This window comes from Prionailurus viverrinus, chromosome B3 (assembly GCF_022837055.1).
Source record: "Prionailurus viverrinus isolate Anna chromosome B3, UM_Priviv_1.0, whole genome shotgun sequence".
NCBI lineage: Eukaryota > Metazoa > Chordata > Mammalia > Carnivora > Felidae > Prionailurus > Prionailurus viverrinus.
This window is the reverse complement of record NC_062566.1, coordinates 63,186,413-63,213,916: the sequence shown is the minus strand read 5'-3', so window position 1 is coordinate 63,213,916 and position 27,504 is coordinate 63,186,413. Positions and strand designations below refer to the sequence as shown.

The 27,504-nt window shown below is 42.4% G+C and overlaps 1 protein-coding gene and 1 long non-coding RNA gene across 2 annotated transcripts in view; both read right to left on the bottom strand.

Moving 5' to 3' along the window:
* Positions 1–903, bottom strand: part of ZNF770 (zinc finger protein 770) — a 58,143-nt gene extending 57,240 nt beyond the window's left edge. The window contains exon 1 of the mRNA XM_047862623.1: positions 883–903. The gene's annotated coding sequence lies outside the window, so the exon portion shown is untranslated. The remainder of the gene's footprint in view (positions 1–882) is intronic.
* A 14,554-nt stretch (positions 904–15,457) lies between these two features.
* Positions 15,458–27,504, bottom strand: part of LOC125168887 (uncharacterized) — a 36,296-nt gene continuing 24,249 nt past the window's right edge. The window contains exons 3-4 of the long non-coding RNA XR_007153330.1: positions 16,692–16,755; positions 15,458–15,518 (exon numbers count right to left, since the gene is read on the bottom strand). This is a non-coding gene — a long non-coding RNA (uncharacterized LOC125168887). The remainder of the gene's footprint in view (positions 15,519–16,691; positions 16,756–27,504) is intronic.

Below are 27,504 nucleotides of genomic sequence, written 5' to 3'. Positions count from 1 at the left end.
TTCAACATCTTCTTTCATACAGCAATCATCTTCTGGCCATGATGACCTCCTATGCGGAACTCTGACTCTCCACAGATCCTGAACATCTCATTTTTTTTCCCCAAATGGTTCAGCCTTCTCAGTTTGTCTGGATGTCCCCACTTAGTTTTGTTTAGGACAATAAGAGAAACTCAGATGTATTCCTCTGTTGGAAAAGAGATAGTTACCTAGCTTTCTTAGTGTCAGCAAAATGATGACTTATGCAAGAACCACTTGTACTCTGATGAGCACGAAGAAAGCTCTCTGGATCATTTCATCCAGAGATCATTAAGGCCAGGAACTTACGACCTGGGACAAAATCTCAGAAGGATTCCTTATAGCCCTTGTTTATTATCATTCTCCCTTAAATGTATGCATTCCTTGGCTGATAGGTGAAAGTGGGAAAAAGGACGAGCTTTACCTCTGCATTGTCTCTAACTTACTCCCCATTGGCCTTTGTACTTTTCTGAATCACCCCAAGGAGACCCTTGATATGCTGAAGGGGTCAGTCAAGGTCCCAACAAGAAACAGAAGGCATACTTGATTGGGCCTTATTCAGGGAGTTTAACCAAGAGGCTACTTACAAGGGTGTAGATAGGTTCAAGGGAAACCAACAAAGGATGGTAAAGTCTCCCCAGGGCTAGTAACAGTGGGGATCCTTACCAGCCATTGGCTTAAAGGGATAGAGAAGGGAAAAGCTACCAGAGCCCTGAGAGAGAGAGCGAGAGCTGTAGCTATAGTATAATGGGGGCTGTGTGGCCCTTTCCAGAGGGAAGGAGCTACTGCCAAGCCTTGGTCATACAGGGAGGGACCTCTGACCTCACTCTGCTTCATTCTGCTCCCATCCTCACGTCTCCTACCTACCTCTTGCTACTACCTCCCATTAGTGGAATCCAACCAGAAGGCAGGGGATGGGACCTGAGATGATGCAAAGTACAGGTTGGCCTGTCTTGGGAAGGAGCAGATCAGGAGGCTGGAAAGAGCATCTGGAGGGCTGATGCTGAAGATATCTGGCACATCTAGTAATTGATCTTCAGCTTGAGGTTGCCTCCTTAAATGATAAGGATATTTTGATGCAGTGAGTGGCACGTCTTTGAAACCTCTTAGAAGCTTATATAGCCATGTTTTTCTATGAAAGATTTTTTTTTTCCTAAACTAGTTCAATAATATGGTAAGTAGAGGATTCCCTACAGACTTACTCCCTGGCTCTCTGGCTTACAGATTTGTCTCAGAGCCCTTCAGCCTCCAACATCTTGATCTTGTGGAAGCTGCTGCCATGATAGCTGCATTGATGGCAAAACTGCAGTTTTGTTTGACGCCCCATTTCAGCTGTATTCCTTTCGGTGATGGGTATCAAACCACAAACCAAACTCCTCTCCTCTCTTTCACTAGAGACTCACCTTCTTTATGAGACATGTCTGGTAAGTGTTGGAAGCCATAGAGGATTTTCTCCCTCTTCTCCCACCTAAATACAAACACACACACACACACACACACACACACACTTGTGGAGAATTTGAAAAAGCAGAGTCTTGATCTTTGGAGAGAGGAACAGATTCTCTGGATGGGAACTGAGACGTTGCTGAGTTGGATGGCAAGATACCCACCTAAATATAGCCTCTTCTGAGCTTGCACAGCCTTATGACTCAGCATTTCTTCTGGAGATAATTCAGTGAACTCCTATACACTAGATCCAAAATCGGCAGAGCAATGTGCTGTGAGCTCCAGAATCAGGCTCTGAAACTAATGCAAGGGTGAGGAACAAAACTGAAAGCAAAAGATGTCATGATTTTTTAGGGCCTAAAGTTTTTTTGTTTTTGTTTTTGTTTTAAATTTTAGAGGAGGGTGGGAGAGGGGCAGAGGGAAAGAGAGAGAGAGAGACTTCTAAGTAGGCTGCATGTTCAGTGTGGAGCCTGAGGCGGGGCCTGATCCCGTGACCCTGGGATGATGACCTGAGCTGAAATCGAGAGTCAGATGCTCAACCTACTGAGTCACCAGGCACCCCTAAAGTTCTTTAATTCTGTGTCAAGTGGGAGTTTTTAGACTTTTCTAAAGGAGAGGCTTGGAGATGGTGCCCTCTACTTTACATTGTGACAGTTTCTTGCCACAGCTGTAAAGTTGCTATAGCGAAGCTGCTTGGCCCTCCTACAGACATCTGCTTCTGGGAAGGGAAACCTGAGGTGGGTGGTCACCCAGTGCAGGCGGGGACACACCTACAAGTTTCGGAGAGTATGACTGAACCATAGAGGGCGAAGGGCACCAACACTGAACCCCTGACAGGGCTTTGGTGAGAAATGCTTTGTAACCCGTTCCTGTCTTCATTTGGGAAGCTGAGAGCTTTGAGAAGCTGTGTTCCCAGATCAAACAACATGTAAGGTTCTCACACCATGAAACCTTGGTGCCCTACAGCGTGTGCTAAGCAGCATGTTTCCTACAGCTCTGATAGCTACCTTTCTTGCACTCTCGGCCTGTGGGGGTTGGTGTTGATTTCTCTTAGACTTAGGGTGACTGACCATCTTGGTTTGCTAGAGACTTTGCCAGTTTTAGCGCTGGAAGTCTGCTGTTCCCGAAATCCCTCCACTTGTTTGCCCAGATTGGAGTCTTGTGACTGTGAGACGTGGGGTGAGGCCTGGACTGTGGGTGTTACCTGAGAGTCAGAACCCTCAGACATCAGACCTCCTCTAGGAGTGTGGCTACAATATAACATCCTTCTTTACCAGGTTCCCAGTGACCCATAAACTGCATGTACTTACTTTTGTCCCACAGAGCACTTTGGGTGGTTGCTGGTGAGCTAAGGTCCAAGTGTAATAATGCATATTAAAGCATTTTGTAGTGTATAAAGCACTATTCAGACATAATTCTTTTGGTTATATCATGCTTTCCTCACTGACAGTCCCTGACCCTGCGTACATGTGAATCTCGACTTTGGGAGAGAGAAGGAGCTAATAAATACGATTAATTTAGTATATTAAATAATAATCTAATACACTTATTAACAATTTAATATATTAAAAATAATAAATATTAAGTACCTCCTGTTTCCACTGAACATTGTGCTAAGTATATTATATACATCATTGCTTTTAATCCATCTAAAAATTCTGTGAAATAGTTATGCAATTTCCTTAATACAAGAGTTCATTCTCTTTTGGTGTAGACTCAGGGCTGATGAAAGCAGATAAGCCAGTATAATTTACCCGGGCTGGTCTGCTATTTTGCTTATTAACATAAATCCTGTGTGAAAACTACTAGCCGGTCAACCCTTGGATAGGGTGAGGCCCAACCCGTCATTGGTGGCTCTGCTCAAACCTTGAGGTCTAATTTAGAGCCTAATTTAGAGCCACCTTGAGCCATTTGGCACAATCTAGCATCCCAAAAGGTATAGGAATATGGGTTTCACTCTATGGTATTATGTACATTTAAAGGCTCATTTATCTTTCCTTGGTAACTAAAACAGTTTCCAGATAATGTCAACAAAGTTGTTGTACAGACATGATAAAAAATAATTTTCTAAAATATATATTAATACACAATACATAAAATACACAACCTATTCTTTTATTATATTTCATTCAATTTTTATTTATTTGCCATCAAGTTTAAATTTTTATCCCAGCATTCATTTTTATTTCCCACTGGATTAAATGTATTTTTTAAATGCAGAAATGAAGTTCATTTCTTACCAGTTCAGCCTTTAACTGTTAGGTTTATTAAAGGCCATAGATTATCCATGATGTATTTGGTATAATAATTAAATCATGATGTTAATCCTGTTTCCACCTATGAAGAGATGTTGTTTCCTCAGGGCACTTGGATCCCATGTTCAAGGCACCAGTTTGCTCATAGAAAGAATCTGAAGGAAGATCTTTTACTGTATGACAACAGCTAAGTTTGAATTATGTTATCCAAAGAAGAAATTTCTCTCCATTAGTCAAAGTGCCCACAGCTTTCAAAGAAACCAATTTTCCATATATTTAAGGACTCTTGTATATACATTTAATACCTTTCAATGAAATTTCTTACCCACACAATGTAGTAAAAAAATTTACAATATTTCTTCCTAAATGTTGTTAAAACACCTTCTTAGACAAATGGATTATAAGTTTGGGCCAAAATTTTGTTTCAAGCTGGCCACAAGGGATGAAACCTTTAAGTGTGCCGATTCAATATTCTCTTTAGGGATTCTATAAAAAAAGTGAATGGTTAATCATTGTTAAACTGGATACAAGAAAAAATCATGTCTGGTTAAAGATTATTAGGCTGGCCAGTCAGCTGGGTGGGTAACCCTGGCTTCCCAGAAGTCCTTAATCTTATTTAGGTCTATCAGAAAATTGCTCAAGCATTTTAACAGCAACACCAATTACATCCCAGAGGAGGTTGTGAATTATATCATGCAAAAAAGTTCTGCCCTAGACCAGGTTTGGGACAATTTTTATTCTCACTGTGAATATAACTTTTGTGCCAAAACATTATCATTGTTTTTTTTGTTCTAAAATAATAATTTTTTTTCCTTAAAATTTGATTTAAGGTGGTAAGCCCTTTTGGAATAAAGCTATTTCTTACCTTAAAAGAATGTTGTACCCTTTGAAACACATGAAAATTGGACAAGTGCAACTTATTTGGAGAAATAGTAACATTTCATAACAGAAATAGTGCTAAAGTAAGCTACAAATGTAATTTAAAAACAAGCCAGCAGTGTCTAGCTCTACCTACCAATTTCCAAGAAGTACACGAAAAACTATACCACAAAGGCATGTTAATGTCCAGACCTTGAGAAATTCTATAAGACTCCAAATGGTTTCTTCGGTAAACACCTTGTAGGGACTAGGGGCAGAGAGAGAGAGAGAAGAAAGGGAACCTATAAAAAACACTTAAAAGACTTACCAATCAATCACAGCATGTAGACCTTATTTGCATCCTGATTCCAACACACTGCAAAATAAAATTATGACATTCAAGAAGCAGTTGAAAATTTGAACTCTTACTGGAAATATAATGATATTAAGGGATTATTGCTAATCTTTAAATTGTGACAATGGTAATGAGTTTATATAGAATCAACTTTATGGTGTAGAAATACACAGTGAAAAGTTTGCAGACCAAAGGATATGTCTGGGATTTGCTTCAAAATAATACAAGAGGAAGAGAAGTGGGTGAGGAGAGATGAAATATGATAAGCCTGAGTTGGCAATTATTGAAGCTAGGTGATGGGTATACAAAAGTTTATCGTCTTCTGCCTACTTTTGGCATATGTTACAAATGCTCTTGAAAATTTTTTTAATGTTGATTTATTTTTGAAAGAGAAAGAGAGAGAGAGAGAGTGCCTGAGTGGGGGAGGGCAGAGAGAGGGAAAGACAGAATCTGAAGCAGGTTCCAGGCTCTGAGCTGTCAGCACAGAGCCCAGTGAGGGGCTTGAACCCATGAACTGTGAGATCATGACCTGAGCCGAAGTCGGATGCTTAAGTTGACTGAGCAACCCAGGTACCCCAGGAACTCTCTTTAATAGAAGATTTAAATAAAACGACGCCAACAGGATTGATTCTCTAAGCTGTTGGTGTTCTCATTGCTTGCCTGGTCAAACTGCTATTCTAGAGCCCACAGCCAGTAGAGCCCTTTGCACAAAAAAGCAGATTGGATGGGCAGCAATGGCATTACAGTAAGCAGATAGAAGTCAGACCGTAATTGTCAGTGAAAACCTTTCCATTGGGGCACAACGTACTAGAAGAATGAAATGATGGCTAGACACACAGAAAGGCTTGTCACTGAGTGCATTGTAGCGAAGGGGTAGTGCCCATGTCTCTTTGGTATTGCCTAAATACCTATTTCCTGGTTTTTTTTTAATTTAAAAACTTGATGGGGTTTATTAGTTGTGAGTAAAGAGAAGAAAAACAAGTGAGAGAGAACACGGCCTGGGGACAGAAATGTTCTCACTTACTTTAAAAGGTCTTAGGCCTGTTATGGGAAGTAATTAGCATTCCTAATCAAATGCTGGACACTGCATGTGTTACTGAGTTGAGGGCCTCTTCTGGGAAGTGGGTTGGCCATCCACCTGTTGACAGTGTGGAGCAGGCCATCTTCAACCAGGCTTTTGTTTATTTGCCTTCCTCTGTGTCTTCTTTCTTGTAACTTCTTCTTCCTCCTTTGAGTACTCTTTTTCTTTCTTTTCCATACATATTTCTCCCAAGAGAGAATCCTTTGGCTTGGCTTGCAGTGAGCTTGAACAAAAACTCCAATGTTTCTTAGATTTGTCTGAGAATTTACTTTCTTCAGTTTTTTCATCACATAAAAAGAACTCAGTTGTTCATTGGCACATATAAAATACCAGGAATTTTGGAGTTTCAGGGTTCAGCAGCTCAAGGTATGTAGTTGGAACCTTGAAAGGAATGGGTAGAGAAAAAAAATATGGAGTGGGGGGTGCCTGGGTGGTTCAGTCGGTTAAGTGTCTGACTTCAGGTCAGGTCATGATCTCATGATGCCTGAGTTCAAGCCCCACGCTGGGCTCTGCACTGGTGGTGCGAGCCTGCTTGGGATTTTCTCTCTCCCTCTCTCGGTCTTCCCCTTCTCCACTTGTGTGCACACACTCTCTCAAAATAAATAAATAAACTAAAAAAAAAAAAAAGAATATGGAGGGAGAGGAGCTCAACAGCAAGGCCAGAGGCGGAGACTCTGGAGGGACACAGCCAGGGTGAAATTCTTATGCCTAACATTCAACTTGACGTTCTTTCCTGAGCTGTGTTATTTCTACTGTCCTCCCATCTCGGCAAATGACAGGCCCATCTTTCCTCTGGCGCAGAACAAACACCTGGGTCTCATCCTTGCTTCCTCTCATTCTTTTGCATCTGCATTTGATCCATCTGCAAACCCTGTTGGCAGACCTTCAGTATATATCTATAACCTATGTCCACTCCTTACCACCACACTGCTGGACAGTGGTTCCCGTCACCAGCTCTAACGTGTGCAGTTGAAATGGCCTCCAAATTCATCATCCAGCTTCTACCTTTGCCACTCTCAGTCTCCTCCCACCCCAGAAGCCAGATAGATGATCCTTTTGAAGTACAGTCAGGTTCTGGCACTCCTCTACTCCAAAGCCTGCAACTGCTTCCCAACTCACTGTGAGTGAAAGTCAGCCATCACACCGACCTACTGGCCTTCACAACACATTTGCAACCCCTCTGACCACATTTTGGCTCTTTCCTCATTTATTCCCACTGCAGCCAAACTGGCCTCAGACTGTTCCTCCTTCGGGGGCTGTGCGCTTGCTGCTCCCTCCGCCTGGGACATCCTTCCCCCACATATGGGCATGGCTTTCTCCAGCACCTCCTCTACTCAATGCAAACGCTCCTTGCTGTAGCCTGCTTGGGTCATGCATTTGAAAAATCAACTCCCCGCCCCACCCCGTCCCCCAACCCCAGCACTCTGCTTCCCTTTTCTCTACTTTAATTTTCTCTGTGTGTTTATTAGTACCACACACACTCTATAGTGTCCTATTTAGTGTGTCTATTCTCTGAGCGTTTCCTCTGGAATATAAGCTCCACACAGGCAGAGATTTCTATCTCTTTTGTTTGCTACTGAATCCCCAGAACCTAAACAGGGTGTAGTCTATAGTAGAGGCTCAATAAATATTTGTGAATGAATGAATTTCCCAAACTAAGAAAATCTGGCATGTACAACATTCTTATATGAGTAGAGCTTTGGGGGATGAGGCAAAGTGGCTAAGAGCAGAGGGGACAGGGCAGTGGCTTCAAGCACTGAGGTGCTGAGCTGGTATCACCAAGAGCTTAGTGGGAACAAGACATTTCAAGTGAGAGGTGACCATGGAACTTGAAGCCCTGGGAAGGGCCTTTCTGACCATTCCACAATAGCCTGAACTGTTTTATTTGGATACTTAAGTAAAGGCAGTCATGAAAATTTGGATATATTTGGAAGCATCTGGTTACTTTAATAAAATGTGAAGTGACATTTTGAGAAAAGAGACATTTTCTCATACTGGACATTTATATATCTGGTATTTTTGCAGTTTGTTTCTCAGAAAAAGGTTTACCTGTTTGAAATCAGACACCAGGCAGCTTAAACCGGACAGTCAAAGACAATCAAAGCTCTCTATCGCAGACCTGCCAGGCACAAAACACAACCTCCAGTGTTGAAGCTGCGGGGTGGGGGTGGGGTGAGCTGGGGAGGGGCACAGCAGGTGCCTTGGCCTCTTCTGGGGGGGGGGGGAAGGCTGTGGCGAGAGGGGCGGCCAGCCCTACAATAAGGCTTATTTTATGTCGGCCCAGTTGTCTTGCAGTAAGCACACTATCATAGGACTCATAGAAAGACATGGTTATTTTAGTTGGCACTAAGACAAAGATATGAATTCAAGTATAAAAACAAAGCCACTCTAGTACATAAACAGAAACAGCACATGCCCCTGCCCTCCCTCCAGCCACTTGTTAATCTCTCCTCAAGGCAAAATCCCGAGTCTACCCTCCCAGTAATCTTTGAACCCAGACATTGCCATTTTCAAGGTCACTCTCCACTCCCACATAAGGGGAAATTGAGGAACGGCCTGAATTCAGTCCTTCAGAGGTCTCACCCAGATTCCATGATACCCTGAAGGTATCTGGGGGTGCCCATGTATCCAGGAAGAATACTAAGGCTGACAGCTTGCAGAGGGCTCAGTGAGGTCCCTGGCATGTCTGCGTCTATGTGTGTTAGTGTATAAATCTGGGAGGTGGGATGGGGAGAGAAGAGAAACCGCTTTTTATTTATTTATTCTTTTGATGTTTACTTATTTTTGAGAGAGACAGAGAGAGAGAGAGAGAGAGAGAGAGAGAGAAAGCAGGGGAGGGGCAGAGAGAGAGGGAGACACAGAATCCAAAGTAAGTTCCAGACTCTGAGCTGATAGCACAGAGTCCTATGTGGGCCTCGAACTCACAAACTGTGAGATCATGACCTAAACCGAAGTCAGATGCTTACCCCACGGAGCCACCCAGGCACCCTGAAAAATCACCTTTTAGTTCAGGGCAGCACTGGTCTGGAGGCCAAATGAGATTTGTAGGAAGAGCTCCCCAGGTTCTTCAGCAAGACCCCCAGGAAGAGTGAAGATGAGACCGCTAGGTAGCCCAGCCACCAGGAGGCACCACTGGGCTCTGGCCAACCTTGAAGACAAGCCAGAGGACAAGTTACAAGCAGCAGAAACAACAGACGTTAGGAAACAGCAACTAGGTGCACAGTGACAAGGTCCTGCAGACCAGGGAGCTAGGGGATGTCGTGCTTGGGACTTCTGACCCATCCTACCATGAGTATGCAAAGTTTTGGAATGACAGCCCAACCCCATGTATATTCATGTATTCAGATGCCACCTTGGGGAGGAGCCAGGAAGTGAGGTGGAAGACGAAGGAATCACCAAGTACCTTTATCTAGAAAGGTGGAGCATTAAACCAGGGGACTCTAAATGGTTGCATTGGGCCACGGTTTAGACCAGATTGGACTTTTAGTTATTTTTCTCCTTGCTACGCAGCAGTTGAAAGTTGACCAAAGATGTTTGTTTACAAATACCAATTTTCTTTTTACTCATCTGATAATAAAAGTGAGTAAATTACAACCTCAAAATATGATTGTCAATAACCCTCTATATAGTTAGTTATATTTAAAAACTTCTGGCCGTTTTGGGATGGTGGGAAGATGGTGGGCTGTAGCCTCACATAGATCTAGGTTTGATACTGGCTCTTGCATTCTGCTCCCTCCCTGTGGGAACTTGAGCAAGTCACTTAACATCTCTGAGTCACGGTTGTCTGTAAAATGGATTTAATACTGCTGACTAGACTCTTGGTCTGAAATTAAGTGGTGTCTGAATGTAGAGTTGCCCAACGCAGGCTTGTCATGCGGTAAATGCTCGACAAATGTCAATTTTCTTTTCTTCCGACACTGAAAAATTTGCACATTGACAAACTGTTTCCTAGTGAATTGACTCCAATTAACTACCAATAAATTGATCTTAGTGTTTGATAGAATCATACACGTTAAAATACTGACAAGATGTTATTTTTTATTTTAATCCAGTTCCAACTATGACCTGTAGATGTCTCTGTGAATCTTCCTCTGTACCCAGCTATGACTAAAGGTACAGAAGACAGCTCAGCCATTTGTGTTAATGATTATTCATAAAGCACAGAGGTTGGTGCCTGAGGAAGGAGAGCACTGGTCACTCTGTCTGTCCACTTAACTTCCTCTGTCCCCCACTCCAGGGTGCAATGAGACTTTCCTCAAATCCCTTTGTCCTGCATCCACTCTCAGCCTTGGAGTGGGAGTGTAACTCAGAGCACAGGACTTGGGGTGGAGCAGCCAAGTTCTTGGTGCCCTTCTGATGTTCCCCCAGCTCCTGTTTAAAGCTGTCATGTGTGGTATTGACCACAGGAAGCTGTTCTCTTGCAACGGACAGGATTTGACTTGCATGTTGATTCAGGTAACACCAGCTGAGTAAGGAAGGGCTTCTGCCACGTCTCCCTATTTGGGACAAAACATTTAGCATTTGTTTCAACTCAGCCACGCAACTCACAGCACAAGAAATAACCATTGAAAGGTGAGGGAGAGAGGATTTAGGAAATCATTTGCACGATTATTTTGAAACGACATTTTGTGCTCCATGAAAATAGGATTCCTTAGGACCCCATGAAATGGACATAAATACATGTTCCTGGTTTAATGGGCCTGGCCTTTCCTGGGCTGTGTTTTATGTGGCATAAGAGGTTTCTAGTGACTAACGCAATATGGGGCAGTGGTGGGTGAGCAAAGAGAGGAAGGGATGGATCTCCCATCTGCATTTTATTTCATTTTGAAGAAGACGAAATGAAGATTTGCTTTATTCTAGGGTCAGGGCCCTGTGCTTTCTTCTTGACAAATGATTGAGACAATTTGAGTGGAACTGAGTTTGGCATTTTACTTTCTGGATTTCCTCGGCCTCTTTCTGTCTTCTCTTCAGTCCCCTGGAGCGTTGGACTGCCTGGTCTTCTCAAGCAACCCTGAGGGGATTGTGAGCTGGGCTCCTTTCCTCATGGAGTCCCAGGCATCTGCTCTGTCCTCCCTGCTGTCGGTCTCTGTGCACAGTGGTGAGTACGGAGGGATTCGCAGAGGAGAGTGAGACAGAATCTGTGGGTCCACTTGCCTTCGGTGGAGGATGATCTCATCTGCTTGGAGACATGAGTGGAAGCTGTTAACCCCACAGGGTATGTTAGGGCTAAGGTACCTGAAGTCAGTCAGGTGATGAGAGGGAAAGAGACGTAATGCTTGCAAATGTGATGAATAAGAGGATGTTAGGTCCGGTTGTAGCTCTGGAGCCAAGGGAGGGGCAGAACCTGGACTCAAGGTCACAGCCTTTGGTGGGCTTGGCTGGGGCTTGCTCTCCATAGGTGTCCTGTGTGTAGGCTAGTCTCTGCTCAGGATGCTCCTGGGTTATGCCTGTTGCTCGGGGGCAGTTATCCATAGCACCCCCTTTTACTCTCAAAAGAGTCCCTATTTGGATGCTAAATTACATTGTCAGCCTGCCTGTTCACCTCCCTAGATATTGTGTCAGCATTTCTAAGAGGGTACTATGCTTGTCAGTGCAGTAAAACATAAACATAGAGCTTCGAAAGGACCAAGAAGCTGGTCTAGACAGGTCAAGAGCTTTCTGTGAGAGGAAGCGGGCTTCCTAGGTCCTACTATGCGTTCAGTTTTAATTGTATCCAAATTTCTTTTGATCCTTTTTTCTTTCCTTCTGGCTAAAAAAGGTTGTTTTGGAAATCAGTATTATACTGTAAACTGCTTTCTTACTAGACAGCATATTTAATTATTTCTCTATTAATGGAGAGTCATGATGTTTCTAGTCTATGACCACTACAAACAACGCATATGCATACACATTCTAGTTTACCGTATTTGTCGCCCCATCTGTAAATGAAGAAATCGTAGGATTGGTGGGGGGGAGGGGGATTCAATGAGATAATGCTTATAAGAGCACTTAATATAGTACCTGGTACAGAGCAAATGTTCAGTAAAATTGTCTGTCATAATTATTTAAATATGGATTTCATAAATTATTTTTCCTTCTCTCAGAGAGGTTCATCCCTGGGCCTTCTGACTAGTGGAATGGTGAACCTATGCCCTTTCAAGGTCACAGGCAGGACCATGGCATGTCTACATAAATTGCCCTCCAAAAGCTTCACTCAGAACCTCACTGAGGGTCCCTGGTGAGGCCTCCAAAGTTCATGTGGTCTAGCTCCGCCTCAGTTCCCAATTTCAAAGTGGCTCTGATGATTTATTCATTTCTGCAGGGGACAAAATACATTTGAATGTTGTCACTGAGATGTTAGACTTCTCTCTCATCTCGAAAGTATAAACTTCAAAACATCCACAGAAGTGGCTGGGAGACGTGGGAGGATGGATGTGCTCCTGGCAAAGGCTCCTGAGCAGGGTGAGGCTGAAGGAGCGGGCCTGCCTCTCCTGTGACGGGAGGTTTGTTTGGAGGGACTCCTGTGGAGACGCGGGTGGCAAGTGGCAGGGTAAAGAGCTGCCTCAACTTTCATGTTTGGAACATGTTTTTCAGATGTCCTTCCCAGCCAGAAGTTATCAATATGACAAAGGGACACCTGTCTGACCTCAAAGGAAGATGACCTCCTGTCCCCTTGATATCTCTCTTACAGTCCAGGGCTTCCAAAACAGCCATCTCTGGATGCAAACAGATTTTCTCTGTGATGCCTTTTTTTTCCCTTTAAGCTTTGAACAATGTGGCAAAAGATAGAAAAGGAAGCTTTTGCTCCAAATGGACAAGGTTTACTAGAAGAAAAAAAGATCTAAAAAGCTTCTCCGCCACCTGTCCTGGTAAGGTGCAGAGAGGGTTTAACATCATATGAGAAAGCTTGTCAGATAAAAACTCGGCTTGTCAGAATTTTCTCCCTAGTTCCCATCCCACAGAGGCACATCTTATAGGGTCTCTCCACTGACCGAAACCAAAACGCAACAAGGCCAACTAACTCCAAACAGGGTGGGTAGGCCTGAGAGTTTATGGAGCTATTAAAAACTAAGAGAATATGCTGATTCTACCCAACAAAGAAACTGGAAACATTTCAGGAGTCGGGGGGGCGGGGGCGGGGGAAGAGGAACAATGATTTAAGACTTATTACCCATGTTCAATTCTGCCTATGTTTGGAAGACTTATGAAATTAAAAAAATGAAAATATAGAACGCATTTTAATGAAAACAAATTAGTATGTGGTTACTGTGTGCCGACTTAGTGCAAAGCCTCTATTTTTCAGGGCCACAGGAGTGACAGATGGTACTGTTACAGACTGAATGTTATATCCCCCCCCACCCCACCCCCCACAAAGATCATATGCTAACATCCTAATCCCCTATGTGATTGTATTAGGAGGTGGGGCTTCAGGGAGGTAATTAAGTCCTGAAGGTGGAACCATCATGGATGGCATTAGTGCCCTTATTTAAAATAATTTTTTTAAATGTTTTTTTTTGTTTTTTTTTTGTTTTTTTTGTTTTTTTTGTTTTTTTAATTTTTTTTTTCAACGTTTATTTATTTTTGGGACAGAGAGAGACAGAGCATGAATGGGCGAGGGGCAGAGAGAGAGGGAGACGCAGAATCAGAAACAGGCTCCAGGCTCCGAGCCATCAGCCCAGAGCCTGATGCGGGGCTCGAACTCCCGGACCGTGAGATCGTGAGATCGTGACCTGGCTGAAGTCGGACGCTTAACCGACTGCGCCACCCAGGCGCCCCAAATGTTTATTTATTTTTGAGAGAGAGAGACAGACTGTGAGCAGGGGAGGGGCAGAGAAAGAGGGAGACACAGAATCCGAAGCAGGCTCTGGGCTCTGAGCTGTCAGCACAGACCCTGACGCGGGGCTGGAACCTACAAACTGTGAGACCATGACCTGAGCTGAAGTTGGACACTTAACCAACTGAGCCACCCAGGCGTCCCTCATTAGTGACCTTATTAAGATGAGACATGAGAGCTTGCTCCCTCTCCTCCCCACCATATGAGGGCACAACAGCAAGAAGACAAGTCACCTGTAACCCAGGACGAAGGTTCTCACCAGATACTGGATTTGCTGGCACCTGATCTTTGACTTCTAGCCTCCAGAACTGAGAAGTGTTTGCTGTTCCAGCCACCCAGTCTGTAGTAATTTGTTAGAGTAGCCCAAACTAAGACGGCACAGATGAATTAAATCCACTGACACCCACAACAAACATTGAATTTTGGCTTTTAGTTTTAATTTTCTTCTCAGCCAGAGACTCTAACACAAGTAAGCCAAACCACTTTGAATTTCAGAAACTTTCTTTTCTATCTCTGTCATAGGGAGTTATGAAAATGGCTATTGAAAAATGTGAGCAAAGGGAGAGGAAACAAGACACATCTGACCACACTGTAGATACCTGTGGAAAGCGGGGGTGACACCAGCTCAGGGTGAGAGAAAAATTGCAAATTGGGCTCTTAGCCTTACCTTTGCCTGAAGGGGAATGGGGACCGACTTGGTAGGGGCCAGGCACTGGGACAGTTGCAATATATACATTTGTACTTAATCCTCACAACAGCCCAGTGAAGTAGAAATTCGTATCTCTGTCTTACAGAAGAAATTAGAGTTCTAAGTATCATGGTCAAAGTCACACATCTAGAAGTGGTGGGACCAATATTTGAACAAAGAAGAACTGAGGTTCTTCTATTTGCTCTGTAATTTGAACTGACAGATGGTTCTGAAAGGTTCCGCAGGGTGGGAGCCAGAACTGGTGCTCGGGCAAACCAAAGCCACAGGACCTCTGGCATCATGGTGTAGGAATCAGCGAAAGAATTAGCTTTGTTAGGCAGGAACAAATCATATGCAGAGAGGAGGAGAGACCAGAGGCTGCTGAGGGAAAGGTTTACGTGCAGGATTTACAACTCCAGATGCACGAATCTCCTGCCCAGACCCACTAATGAAAATTGCCAGCAATTTTTGTAGAGCTCCCCTTGTGATTCTGCTGTGCGACAGTTGAGCGTCCTGAAGTAGCATAAAGTAGGATTCTGTTCCTTGCCATTTTACAATCCCACGCTGGCCCTTTGTGCTTTCTACTACAGTTTATTATATTTCCTAAGCATAGAAATATAGCAGTTAATTCAGGAGCAAGATAACAAAGAGAAAGGGAATGCAAAGAAGGCATCTGAGGCAATGGCTTATCTCCTCCCAGACCAAGTAAACTGACATTTTTGCAGATATTTTTGTTCAACACTATCAGAGTTTGCTGAAGGAATGTAAAATCTCTTCTCCTGGATGGTTGCAAAGAGGATATATTGCCCCCTGCCAGCAGGACTCTGTCTTCTTGGAACATTCTTCAGAAAATCTAAACTAATCCTTAATGCTTGGGAAATGTGAATTTGTCTTTAAAAAATTTTTTAAAAATGCAGTCAAGTATCAAGTCTGACCTCAAGGTGGGTGCAGAGGGGCAGAGGTGTTCTCACTGTCTTGGTGGCATTCAGGCAAAACATGCTTAACAGCTGTAAAGAAACCAAGAAGAGAGGGTTAGGAAGACCATAAGTGAACATAAGCTATCAGTGGTTTTGTCCTTTTCATGGCTTCTATCAATTTAAAAAATATTTTCAGGCACAAAACCTTCTTTTCTTGGTAGGATAAAAATACAGCACTCACATTCCAAACAAAGCGTTCTAAAAAAATTAAAAAATAATAACAAACATAGTGAAGCAAAAACCATTAGAAAACCATCTTTGTCCCTTGACCCATACTTTGCTTTGAATTGGATATTTTGTGATTCAGGGGACAATTAGGTGGTTTATGAATTTCCCAAATCTTTGTTGTGATGGGCTGTGGAACAGAAAATGATCTATCCGAGTTAAGGCCAGTACAGGTCTTACAGGTCTTATAGGTGAAGGATCCTTGAGCTTTAAAAGATGAGAAGTTGAGTATAGAAGAGTCTAGTCAGTTCATTCTGCCATCCATTGGGAACGGTGGCAAAATACTCATTAGTAAGAGAAGTTGAAAAATTTGAATTTTCAAATTTGAAGTATGATTTCAGGTTTTGGGGTTTTGTCAGGTACTTAGTGGATATACCAATGAAGATAAGGGAACATCCACTTATTCAAAATATTATTCATAGAACAACTCGTCCATGCCAGGCACTGTGCTCAGCACTGAAGAGGAGAGAGCCCTCGCCTTCGTGGTCTGTTTTATTCTCTCCAGGATTCATTCTTTAGGACAATAGTCAGTTGTATTTTTCAGAACAAGCCTTTTACCCTTGAGTTATGTGCTGTCACTTATGGCCTGATACAGAGCTACGAATAGCTCTGAGGGTACCCTGCCTCAACCATCTATCCAGGAATACATCTGCTTCACCAAGTATCCAAAAATATGACTGAGGCTCCTGTTCAGAGTACTAAGTCTAGGGTTCATGATGGAATTTTCTATCTGAAGAAGAGCTTAAATCTTAATCAGGTCTCCTCTGTGGTTAAAACAAAACAAAATTAAAATCAACCTATAAAGTTATCAAAGTACTTTGATAATAGTACTACAGAATATAAAATCTATATTAGTCAAATTACCGTTCTCACTCATGGCCTATGAAGTTTATATATAAATTAAAAAAAAAAGTTTCCTGCCACTTAAAGTAAAGGCATAGTAAGAAATCAAACGAAAGCATATCTGGAAAAGCCTACCTGGTGACTCTTAGGATCCACAACCGACATGGAGTCAAAGAGGTCAGTGTGATATCTCAGCCTACTAAAAAGAAAGTCACATTAATATCTGGGAGGGGTGCCTGTGTATGGGTGGAAGCAGGGTGGGACTGCAGGTTAGGGAGAGCAGCAATTATAGTCCTTCATCAAGTCAGGGGAAACCCAATGGAATTCGGGGCCATGTTTCCAACTTAAGAGATTTGCCTCGTCAGTTTTTCAAGAACATTGTCTAAGTTGGTGGCTTGTTTATTTATATCTTGGATTTATGGATCAACTTTCCTCCAGAAGGGCTCTCTGCTAAATTTGAACATAGTTTAGATTTCTTCTTCCTGTCAAGTCTCCTACCTCAAAAGAGCCTTGTTGTCCTGCTGTGTGTAATGATGGCATTTGTAACCCCATTTGACACGTACATTTATTGTTGCATATTCATGCATGTTTTTTGGACGAAAATTGAGAAGAGATTGACAACAATTTTCTGGTGGACACAATGTGTTCTTTCTTGCTCTGTAATGTGTTTTTCCATTTGCTCCCTGCTCCGCCTCTTGGGGAAGATTATTTTCCTTTCTCATCACCTGTGTTTCCTTCTCGGCCTTTCTGGCTGCTCATCTGGGCTGTTTTCCACCTTGCAAACGTTTAAACAATTCACAAATTCAAACTTCTCTGGTCACAATTTTGAAATCACAAATTAAATGGGTCTGTTAGCTCAATAAACTCTCTTCACTTTAAAAAAAAAAGTAAAAATAAAAAAGGATTAACAGGCACCTGGAAGAGAGCTTTATATCTTGGCAAGAAAAGATTAGGCTTTTCTCAAAGGCATCATGGGATTTAGTGAAGAAAAGATGCTATAGAACTGGCCAAATATTAATAATAAGATGGCCAAAGCCATCCTAATTATTTGTATGTGTCCATGCATGTTTGTGGGCCCAGAGAGAGCTAGTAGTTAGGGGACCTTGCACTAAAGTTCACAGGACTCTGCTCTGCTGTGTGAATGCAGCTGCCAGTAAGACTCTTCCTCTGTAATGATTTCCCACTCCTCTTTACAGAAGGTAAACTTCTAGGCTTTTAGACTTCTAGAATATTGGAGACTTCTAGAACATTCTGTGGTTGGGTTACCATTCTATAAATTAAATACCATGTATGCTCATGCTTGGGAAAGAATTGGTCGCCACACTGCCAAAAGCTTAACTTTCGTTTTCTTTACTAGATTTACATGAGTTTCTGAGAACAATGGGAACCTCCAGGAGGGAGCCACTTGCCTTGTGAAAATGTCACTCCTTACTTCTACATGGGAAGCCTGGGCCATCCAGGCTCTTGCAAGCCTTTTGACACCAAGCCTTCTGTGTCCTCCTGGTAGCAGGTACATTCAGGCTGAATCTGCAAGTGGGCCAAATCAGTAGAAGAACAAAGTCCAAAGAAGCTGATTCCTCAAGAAAAGGGTTACTGAGTGGGATATGTTTTGTCTTTATATCCCTAGAGCCTAGCATAGTGCCTGGCATGGAATAGATACTTAAGAACAGTTTGCCAAATGGCTGAATGAATTTGAATGACTGCTTTCAATGGCATTGCCAATGAAGACAGTTGGCTTGACTGCCTTGTGGCAAAAAGAGGGCCTTTTGAGAGAATCCTAGGCCTCATTAATCTATCTATACAGTTAACAAATACAGGTGAGTACTTCTTATATGTCACTGAGCACTTTTTTGAAATCACCTGGTTCATTTGTACTCTCCACCTACCCAACTGGGCCTAGAATGTAAGTTCCAAGAGAGAAGGGACATTGCTTGTCCTGTCCATGGCTCTACCTTTAGCTCTTAGAATGGTGCTTAGGGACAGAGAGGAGCCCTCAAAATGTGACAGAATTTTCTGCTATTATTGCCCAAGTTGCAAATGGCTCCAAATCATTCCATGTACTGAAACCAAGTGGTGGCTTGGGGAGGTGGCTCTTGTGTTGGGCTTGGGATCTTCTGTCACGGGCCACATTTTCATCTGCTGATGAGCCTGGCTTCCACCCCCATCCAGGTTCTGAGCTGACCTGCATCCCATACCAGCTCACTGGATTGGAGCAGGTATACAAATTCTGCGGGTTCTCCATATTTTCTCAAAGTTCAGTTTTTAAGATATAGAGTCTAGCATTCCTTTGTTTTAGTCACTTCTGTTCTTATTATATTTCAAAAAATCCATAAAATGCCAGAGTTCAAAGGTGCAACTTCTCTCAAGTAGAAAAATACTTGACTAATGTCTTTGACAAAACCGTTTTCTCTGTGCCGCTGGGTTAGGATGGGTCTCATAAACCTCCCAGACTTCAGGCTCAAAAAGAATAACTTCCAGACTGCAGGCTGCCTGCAAGATTTCCCCAGGCCTCTGGAATGTCCTTTATTTTATAGTTGCTTCCTCAGTCTCAATTATGAACCTACTTTCCGTGACAGAGAGGGAGAAGCTAAGAGGGTGAAAGATATTTGCATAAAATGCCACCGTTTACAAAACTATTTCATATGTTATCTTTTAAAAATCTTTGCCATTAAACCCTGAAATATGTGTCATCCCAATTTTAGAGATGAGGAAATAGGGGCTGACCAAGGTTAAATAAGGCATTGACCATTATGTTAGATGTTATTTGAGCCCAAGTCTCTTAAATATGACCCTCCATGTCTTTCCACTCCTAAGTATGTCATAAATGAGTCTCCAAAGTTTCCTAGGTTTTTTGTTTGTTTTCTGGTTACTCCCCTGTGGATATTGTGGTTCCCCAAATTTGTTAAGCTGGTTCACATCTTTAGGCCTCTATACATTGCCATGCCCTCTGCCTAGAAGAACTTGACCTCTCCTTTATTAAATTGTTTAGATAATTCCTGTTTATCCGCCCCTCCCCCCCACCCCCCCAATCTGAGCTCAAGACATGAGAGCACAAGGCTGAGTCAGCCGTGGAATCACACTGTCTGGGTGCAAATTTTGGTGGTGCCATTTACTCGCTGTTAAACCTGGTGTGGTAGCTTAACCTCTCAGTCCTTAGTTTTTCCATCTATATGATGGGGAAATTTTTAATGTTTATCTTCAAGGGCTGGCAAATAAGTAATGTAAATACCACATTGCTTAGAGAGTATTCAGTTTGCTGCTGCTCCCCCACCCTCCAATTTTATTTATTTATTTATTTATTAAAGTTTATTTATTTATTTTGAGCATAAAGGCTGGGGAGGGGTAGAAAGAGAGAGAGACAGACAGACAGACAGACAGAATCCCAAGCAGGCACCATGCTGTCAGCACAGAGCCTGACTCAGTGCTCGAACTCATGAACCATGAGATCATGACCTCAGCCGAGATCAAGAGTCGGATGCTTAATCAACTGAGGCACTCAGGTGCCCCAAATTTAGAATCATATTACCAATCTCCCCTGCTTCTCTAAAATTGCTTCTTTAAAAAAAATTTTTTTTTCTTAATGTTTTTATTTATTTTTGAGACTGAGAGAGACAGAGCATGAGCAGGGGAGGGGCAGAGAGAGGGGGAGACACAGAATCTGAAGCAGGTTCCGGGTTCTGGGCTGTCAGCACAGAGCCTGACGTGGGGCTCGAACTCACAGGGTGTGAGATCATTACCTGAGCTGAAGTCTGATGCTTAACCCACTGAGCCACCCAGGCACCCCTCTCTAAAACTGCTTCTTGATCATTCTGGAGTTTCCAAAATATCACCCATCCACGGAGAGAGGGAAATGGAGAGAACTGAGGGCAGGGGGGCAGGGAAGAGAGAAGAGTATAGAGTAAATAGAGAAAAACATCAGATATGGAGAAAACTTTGCCAGCTGAAGGGAAAGAAAGAATATTAAAATAAATGTATCAGTGTAGTTCTGGGAAGGGTTGGGGAAAGTAGAAGAGAAAAATAGCTAAAAATGACACCGCCTGTCCTGGCAGACATGTCCTGGCTCAGAAGCATCTGCTCTGCATCCAGGAACCAGCATAGGGGTCTGGAACCCAACACAGCAGCTCTGAGGGAAAAGGAAAATATGAGAAGAGCTGGCTTGAGATGGAAGGAGGATGACAGGAATCATCTTTGTATAAATCCAAGTGGCAGTTGAGATGTATTTATGTTTTCAGGAATTAGTGACTTTTGTTTTTTTGAAAAAAAAAAAAAAGGACAACACGTTTTTTTATACACTTCTTTTGCTTAGCAACAAGACCCACAAAAGGCATGTGTTCAGCCAGGATGTCAGTTGCTCAGCTCATTAAAATATTAAGTGAAACATTGATGACAATTACATAGCACAAGCCTTTTTGTCTGCCAAAGTGTGCCTTTCAGTGCATAACAAAGTAGGTCAAAAGTTTGTTTTGTTATTTTATTGTTTCTTTTTATCTTAGACTTTTGATGGAGTTTCCTTTTAGTAGGTAAAATGGTTGTCAAGTTTGGTGGAGATAATTTGAGGACAGGGACACTTCAGTGACTTAGATATCTACTTGTGGATGACAAAGAAAGGCTCCCTGAACTTCTCTCTGAGATGTCATCTATTTAAGAAAGATTGCTTTGGGCCTCTGTATCCTAGGTCTTGTGTTGGAAATACAGTACTGAACAAGATAGATACCAACCTCATCCTCATAATGATACCTTTAGCTCCTACTCAAGTCTGTTTATCTGGGAAATACCTTATGTTCAAAGTTCTCTCCCAAACACATAAAACATACACTTCTTAAGTCTTCCTCTGCCAAATTCTGCTATGAGAATTGAGTGTTGGTAGTCACTGAGATATTGATGGGAAAGGACAGTTATGTAAGTTACCTTCCCGTTGGCATTTGTATTCGGAATATATAAAAGTACACTCCTAGAATTACACAAAGCTTTAACACACAGGACCGATTTCTTCAAGTGGGGCTTCAGGCATACATGCTTTCATTTATGTGGTACTCCCATGGGCGTACCCTTATTGTGATGGGTATAATATAGAGTTAGCATTTATGGAGTGCTTACTAAGTACCAAGGAGTGTGTTAAACATTTTCAATGAACAAACTCATTTCATCTTTAAATTCTATAAGATGTGAAGAACTGCAAGGGATCTGAGATTTAGCTTTATTGGCAAACTTCTGAGGCCTGGCAGAAGACATAAGCCTCCTGAGAACGAGACAAAGGACTTTATCACTCACGACTCAGGCTAAAGCAGGAGTTTCAGCATATTTGTATAGTTCTTCTGGCCCCGCAGTTCCATGGAGATGCCAGCATACACAGTGGTCTGTGTTGTAGGAGCCCTAAGAGGAGCCCTAAGCGTAGTAAACTTAAATCTTTTATCATAGACAGTAAGTATGCCTGCCCTTTGCTTTGAGGGAGACACTATTTCTGTGTCCCAAGGCTGTTTGCTATACAAAATCCTCAAGAAGGTAGCCTAGAACAGAGGGCAGTCAGTGTCTCCATAAGATATGTAGAAATACGAGAGACTTATGGAGAACTCATGTACCAAAAATAGACACTGTGAACATCCTCATATTACACTAATGAGTCTGAGACTTAGGGAGGGTAAGGGACTTGCTTAAGGTCATTAAATTAGTACACATGTGACTAGCATTTGAACTAAGCAGTCTGATTCCAGAATACATGCTCTGCATGAGTAGTGTTTTAGTTTACGTCTCCTGGAAGCTGAATTTGTGGGTGTGCCTAGGAGGTATTTGGGTACACACCAAAAGCTAAACTTGTCTGGATGGCACCTCTTACCCGCTTATTAATTTTCATGTTTTAAACCATCATGCCACTGAATTAAATCTGATGTGTACACAGATAGGAGTTTTGTGTTACAAAAAAGGTTGACCACCTCTACGTTGGTTGAGTTTGGGTAAATTGCTTAACCTCTTTGACTCTCTATAAAATAGAAATGACAATACTTTCCTTTCCATCAGTATTTCTGCATAAAATCAAACAAAAACCTCCTTTGACCTTACATTTCTCTTCTGTTATCACCCTGTGTCCTACTTTTCTTTCATAGCGAAACTTCCTAAGAATTGTCTCACTGTTGTCTCTACTTTTCCATCTTCCCTTGACCCTATAACAGTGTGACTTCTATTCTTATGACTTCCATGCATATTATTTTCACTAAGGTTACCAATGAGTGCCTTCTGGATAAAACCAAAGAACATTTCTCAGTTATCTCTCAGCAAAGTCCAACATTGTCAATCACTTTCTCCTTGAAACACTCTTTTCCTTTAACATTTATTCATTTTTGAGAGAGAGATGGAGTGTGAGGGGGAAGGGGCAGAGAGAGAGGGAGACACAGAATCTGAAGCAGGCTCCAGGCTCTGTGCTTCGGCACAGGGCTCAAACCCACAAATCGTCAGATCATGACCTGAGATGAAGTTGGATGCTTAACCGACTGAGCCACTCAGGTGCCCCAAACACCTTTTTCCTTTAGTTTCCAAAAATTTGCCTTCTACTTTCTTGTTGCTTCATTCTCTGTTTCCTGTGGAGCCCTTCTTCTCCTTGCCCTTTGCATGTGTTGTCCCACAAGGTTCTATTCTAGAGCCTCTCTTTCTTTCTCTACAAATCTTTTCTATATCTTATGTATTTTCATGTTTTCAAGTACCACCAACCACATATGCTGATGAATCCTCTATGTTTATCTTTAGGCCGTACTTTTTCTGAGATTCAAATCCACATACACAACTGTATCCCAATTATTTCCACTTGCTTATCTGACAAGCATATCCCACAACATGTCCAATAAAACTCATTATCCTTCTGCCCATATTAGTTCTTCTGTATTAATGATGGAATCTCCATCCACTCAGTAGCTCAAGCCAGAAACCTGGACATAATCCTTTCCCTTTCCTTTACCCTCATCTCTCATAGTCAACCAACCACGTCTTGTTGAGTATTTCTTAAATACCTTTCTTCTCCACGTCAACGGCCATTTTCTAAATTAGACCACCATCATCTCTCATCTCAATTACTGCAACATTCTCCTCGTCAACCTCATTGATTAGGCTTGCTGGCATTCTTCAACTACAATTGAACTGATCACATCATTTGCTTGATTATAATCTTTCAATAGGTTTACACTGTCCTCCAGCTCAAGTTCAAGCTATTTACAATGACCCTTTGTGATGTGGACTCTGCTCACCTCTCCAGCCTCACCCTTCCCTCTCCCTGGTGTGTCTCCCATACACTTGATGGTCCACTGAAACAGAGCTTCTTCCGGTTCCTCAGGTGGGCCATACCCTTTCTCACCCTGGGCCCGTGTGTACTTGTGATCCTCTTAGCTGGAAAAGTGCTTCCCACACTTTTCACTCATTTACATCTATATCTGATCTATAAAGCTCCTGCTAAGTGTACTCCCTGTATGCTCTGCTCTGTATTTACCCGATCATCACATTTGCTACATTCGCTGCATTATAACTGTCTATTTATCAGTATCTCCCACTACAATAAACTCTGTGAAAGCAGGGGCCTTGTTTGTTTCACAGGTATTCCCTGTTCTTAGCAGAGCCCGGCACACAGTAAGAACGCAATCCACATTATTTATTGAATAAGCAAATGTATGGAAATCACACATTAGCTTGTTTAATAAGTGCTTCTCTTTAGCCAGAATTAATAATAGAACATTAGAATTTTTAAAGTGTTGGGATTACCATGGGTATGATCTACACCATTGTTTTCTGTCTGTATTTAGGAGCCCTGTAGCCCCACTGGGGGAACTTAGTGGCTTTCAAAATGGAAGGAGGGGAGGGAGGGAGGACGGAATGGTGAGAGAGACTCATTGGGCAGAACTCTGGGTCCCTACATGGCTTTAACCAGGGAAGCTCAGAATTTTTTTTGTTTTATGCACTGGGGTGGCATATTATATTTTATATGGGGGGGGGGAGGAAGGAAAAAATGAAACCAAAACCTTGCTATAAGTAGACTATCAAAACATGTCTTATTTTAAAGATGGTTCTATAGTTACATAAGGAAACCATTAAACATTTGCTTTAAAAGATATAATAAAGGCAGGAGTGCCTGGGTGGCTCAGTCAGTTGAACATCCAGCTTCGGCTTGGGTCATGATCTTATGGTTCATGAATTCGAGTCCCACATTGGGCTCGCTGCTGTCAGCACAGCGCCCACTTTGGATTGTTTATCCCAGCCTCTCCCTGCCTCTCCCCTGCTCACACTCTCTTTCTGTCTCAAAAATAAATAAACATTAAAAAAATAAAAGGTATAATGAAGGCAGATATTGTGGTCACTACAGCACAGGATATACTGGTATTACCAAGAAAGGGTATATTGTCCTCTTAAAAACTCTCCTGATATGATCGGGTTGTATATCCATAGCTTTATGTCTCTTAAATCAATTAAATTAAATCATACTACCAACTGACATCTGATTATTAACAAGACTGAGAATTTTCTTTACCATTACGTTCCCTTCTGGGTATTTCTATTGTTTTAGAAAACTGTACCTGAATACAGTAGGACTTTTTGCTGAGCAGACAAGGAGAAACCTAGACAATCAGACTTTTAAAAATTAAATTAAACCTAGTACTAGTAATTTGCAATACTAATCTGCTACTTCTGCTGATGCTTGGACAGGGGTTTTGTACATTATATTTCCCTAGTGAAATTCTGCCTATATCTTCATGTCCCACTTTCCTAACATTGGAGATGGCAACATGTTAGACAAAACTATTACTGCTGTGAGAGAAGTTTTAGGAGACAAATATTTTTATATCATTCATTCAAAAATATTTTTTGAGAGTCTGCTATGTGCCAAGCACCTGCAACATTTTCTAGTGTTTGGAGATATATGAATGGAACAAAAAAATAAGGCTCCTGCTGTTATAAAGCTTATATTGTGATGGAGGAGAGAGAGAGACAGTAAATAAGGAAACAAATAAACAACATAATTTTGAAAAGCAATGAGCTGTATGAAGCCAGAAAAATGATAATGTGCTGGGGATTGGCATTCTGGGAGGGTGGGGGTGCAGTGGGACTGCCGGAGCCAAGTGGCCTCTGAGCTGAGCTGAGTGATGGGAAGGAACCATCCATGTGAGGAAATAAGGACAGAGCCTTCCAACTGAAGGGAGCAGTGACAGAAAATGTCCACCCGGTGCGTCTCCCAGAGGTCCTCTAGTGGCCAGAGCCTGAGGTGGAAGAGAGGTGCCAGGCCTCCCTAGGCCTCTTCAAACACCCGGGCCACATGGTTTGCTGGGAAGGCCCACAATTGCCCACATATGTAGGAACATCATGGAAAAATGAGTGAAGAAACAAAGAGGAGGAGAGTTACCTGAGTTCTTTTAGAAGGAATTATGTGTTTTGGTAAAATGTCTATCTTTTCATTTTAAGACATAAAACCAAAATAATCTTAAAAATGAGGGGCACCTGGGTGGCTCAGTCGGTGAAGCGACCGGACCCACCAACTCTTGGTTTCGGCCCAGGTCGAGATCTCCCTGGCTGGTGAGTCCCCACATCAGGCTCTGTGCTGACAGCCAGGAGCCTGCTTGGGATTCTCTCTCTCTCTCTCTCTCTCTCTCTCTCTCTCTGTGCCCCTCCTGCACGTGTGCTCTCTCTCACTCAAAGTAAATAAAGGAACTTAAAACAAAAACAAAAACAAAAACAATGAAATCCCCCAACAACAAAACATGCCCCTAAATATTATGGGAATTTAATTGGAACATGTGCTCATCTCACTTGGCCACTAGAGAGCAGCATTGCCCATCAAATGTATAGGAAGGAAGTCGCTTCAGACTGCCGTTTAGAGGGAGAAAATCAATCCCACAAGTACATCTCTTCTCCCATCTCGGTTTCCCGTTTTTAACTCGATCTTCCCCATAATCCATCCTTTAACTTCCTGCCATCCCCCTCTCCAAGAACACCATCTCATTGTTCTGGCTAAGCTTTATGTTGAGAGAAAAACCTCTGACTCACAGGGAAAGATAAAAGCAGCACATTTAACATGGTTGAAGTTGTTTTGATCCTAGTTTCAGGGTAGACTCTTTCTGGGCAACAATGGGAGTCTCCAGGGCCTCTGGGCAGTGGTTGGCTCATTCTGCCCAGTTCTGAAGCATCAGACCCATTGTTTGCTGGGACAGTTTAGCATTTTTAGCCTAGGGAACAAGGAGCTTTGTTCCTTCTGTGTATTGTTAGATTGGTGGTCAGCTGGTAGGTTTAGTGGCCTCCTTGGGCTTAGGGACCTTGCTCCTTTCTTTCTGAGCAGCCCCAGCTCTGGCCACCAGCTGGCAGGTTTCTTGTTCTACATTTTAGCTTTCTTTTCAAATTGGGGACTTTTATGAAAACTATGCAGGAGAATTAGATCAACAAGGGAAAAAAAGAAAAGAAAGAAGGGATAACATTTTACCTGTAGCTGCACAGGCAGAGTGAACATAAGATTTTTACACATGATGTAAGAATTGTATGCAAATGAAATGTGAGAATTTATATTATGGACCGTTTCCTTCTAAAGAAGGCTTTGAGGCGCACATCACGATGCATGCAGAGTAATTTATTCCTTCAGTATATATTGAGTGCACTCCATTTATATGGAAACCAGGGGTATATAGGTGAACAAGACAGACATGGGTCATACTGGTATGCGGCTTCTTTTGTAATTAAAGAAGGGTATGACTGAGATCAGAAATCATACAAGAAAGTAAGTGTGTGTGTGTGTGTGTGTGTGTGTGTGTGTTGGGAGGTGATGCAGAGCTGGAAGAATCTTAAAGATCACCATCTCCAATATACCATCATTTTACAGAGGAGGAAATGGTGGTTCAGAAATATCGTGACTGATTCAGAGAGGAAACAATTAGCTTATTTGAGCACTAAATTTCCTCTGAGCAAACTGGGAAACACTCTGGGTTACTCA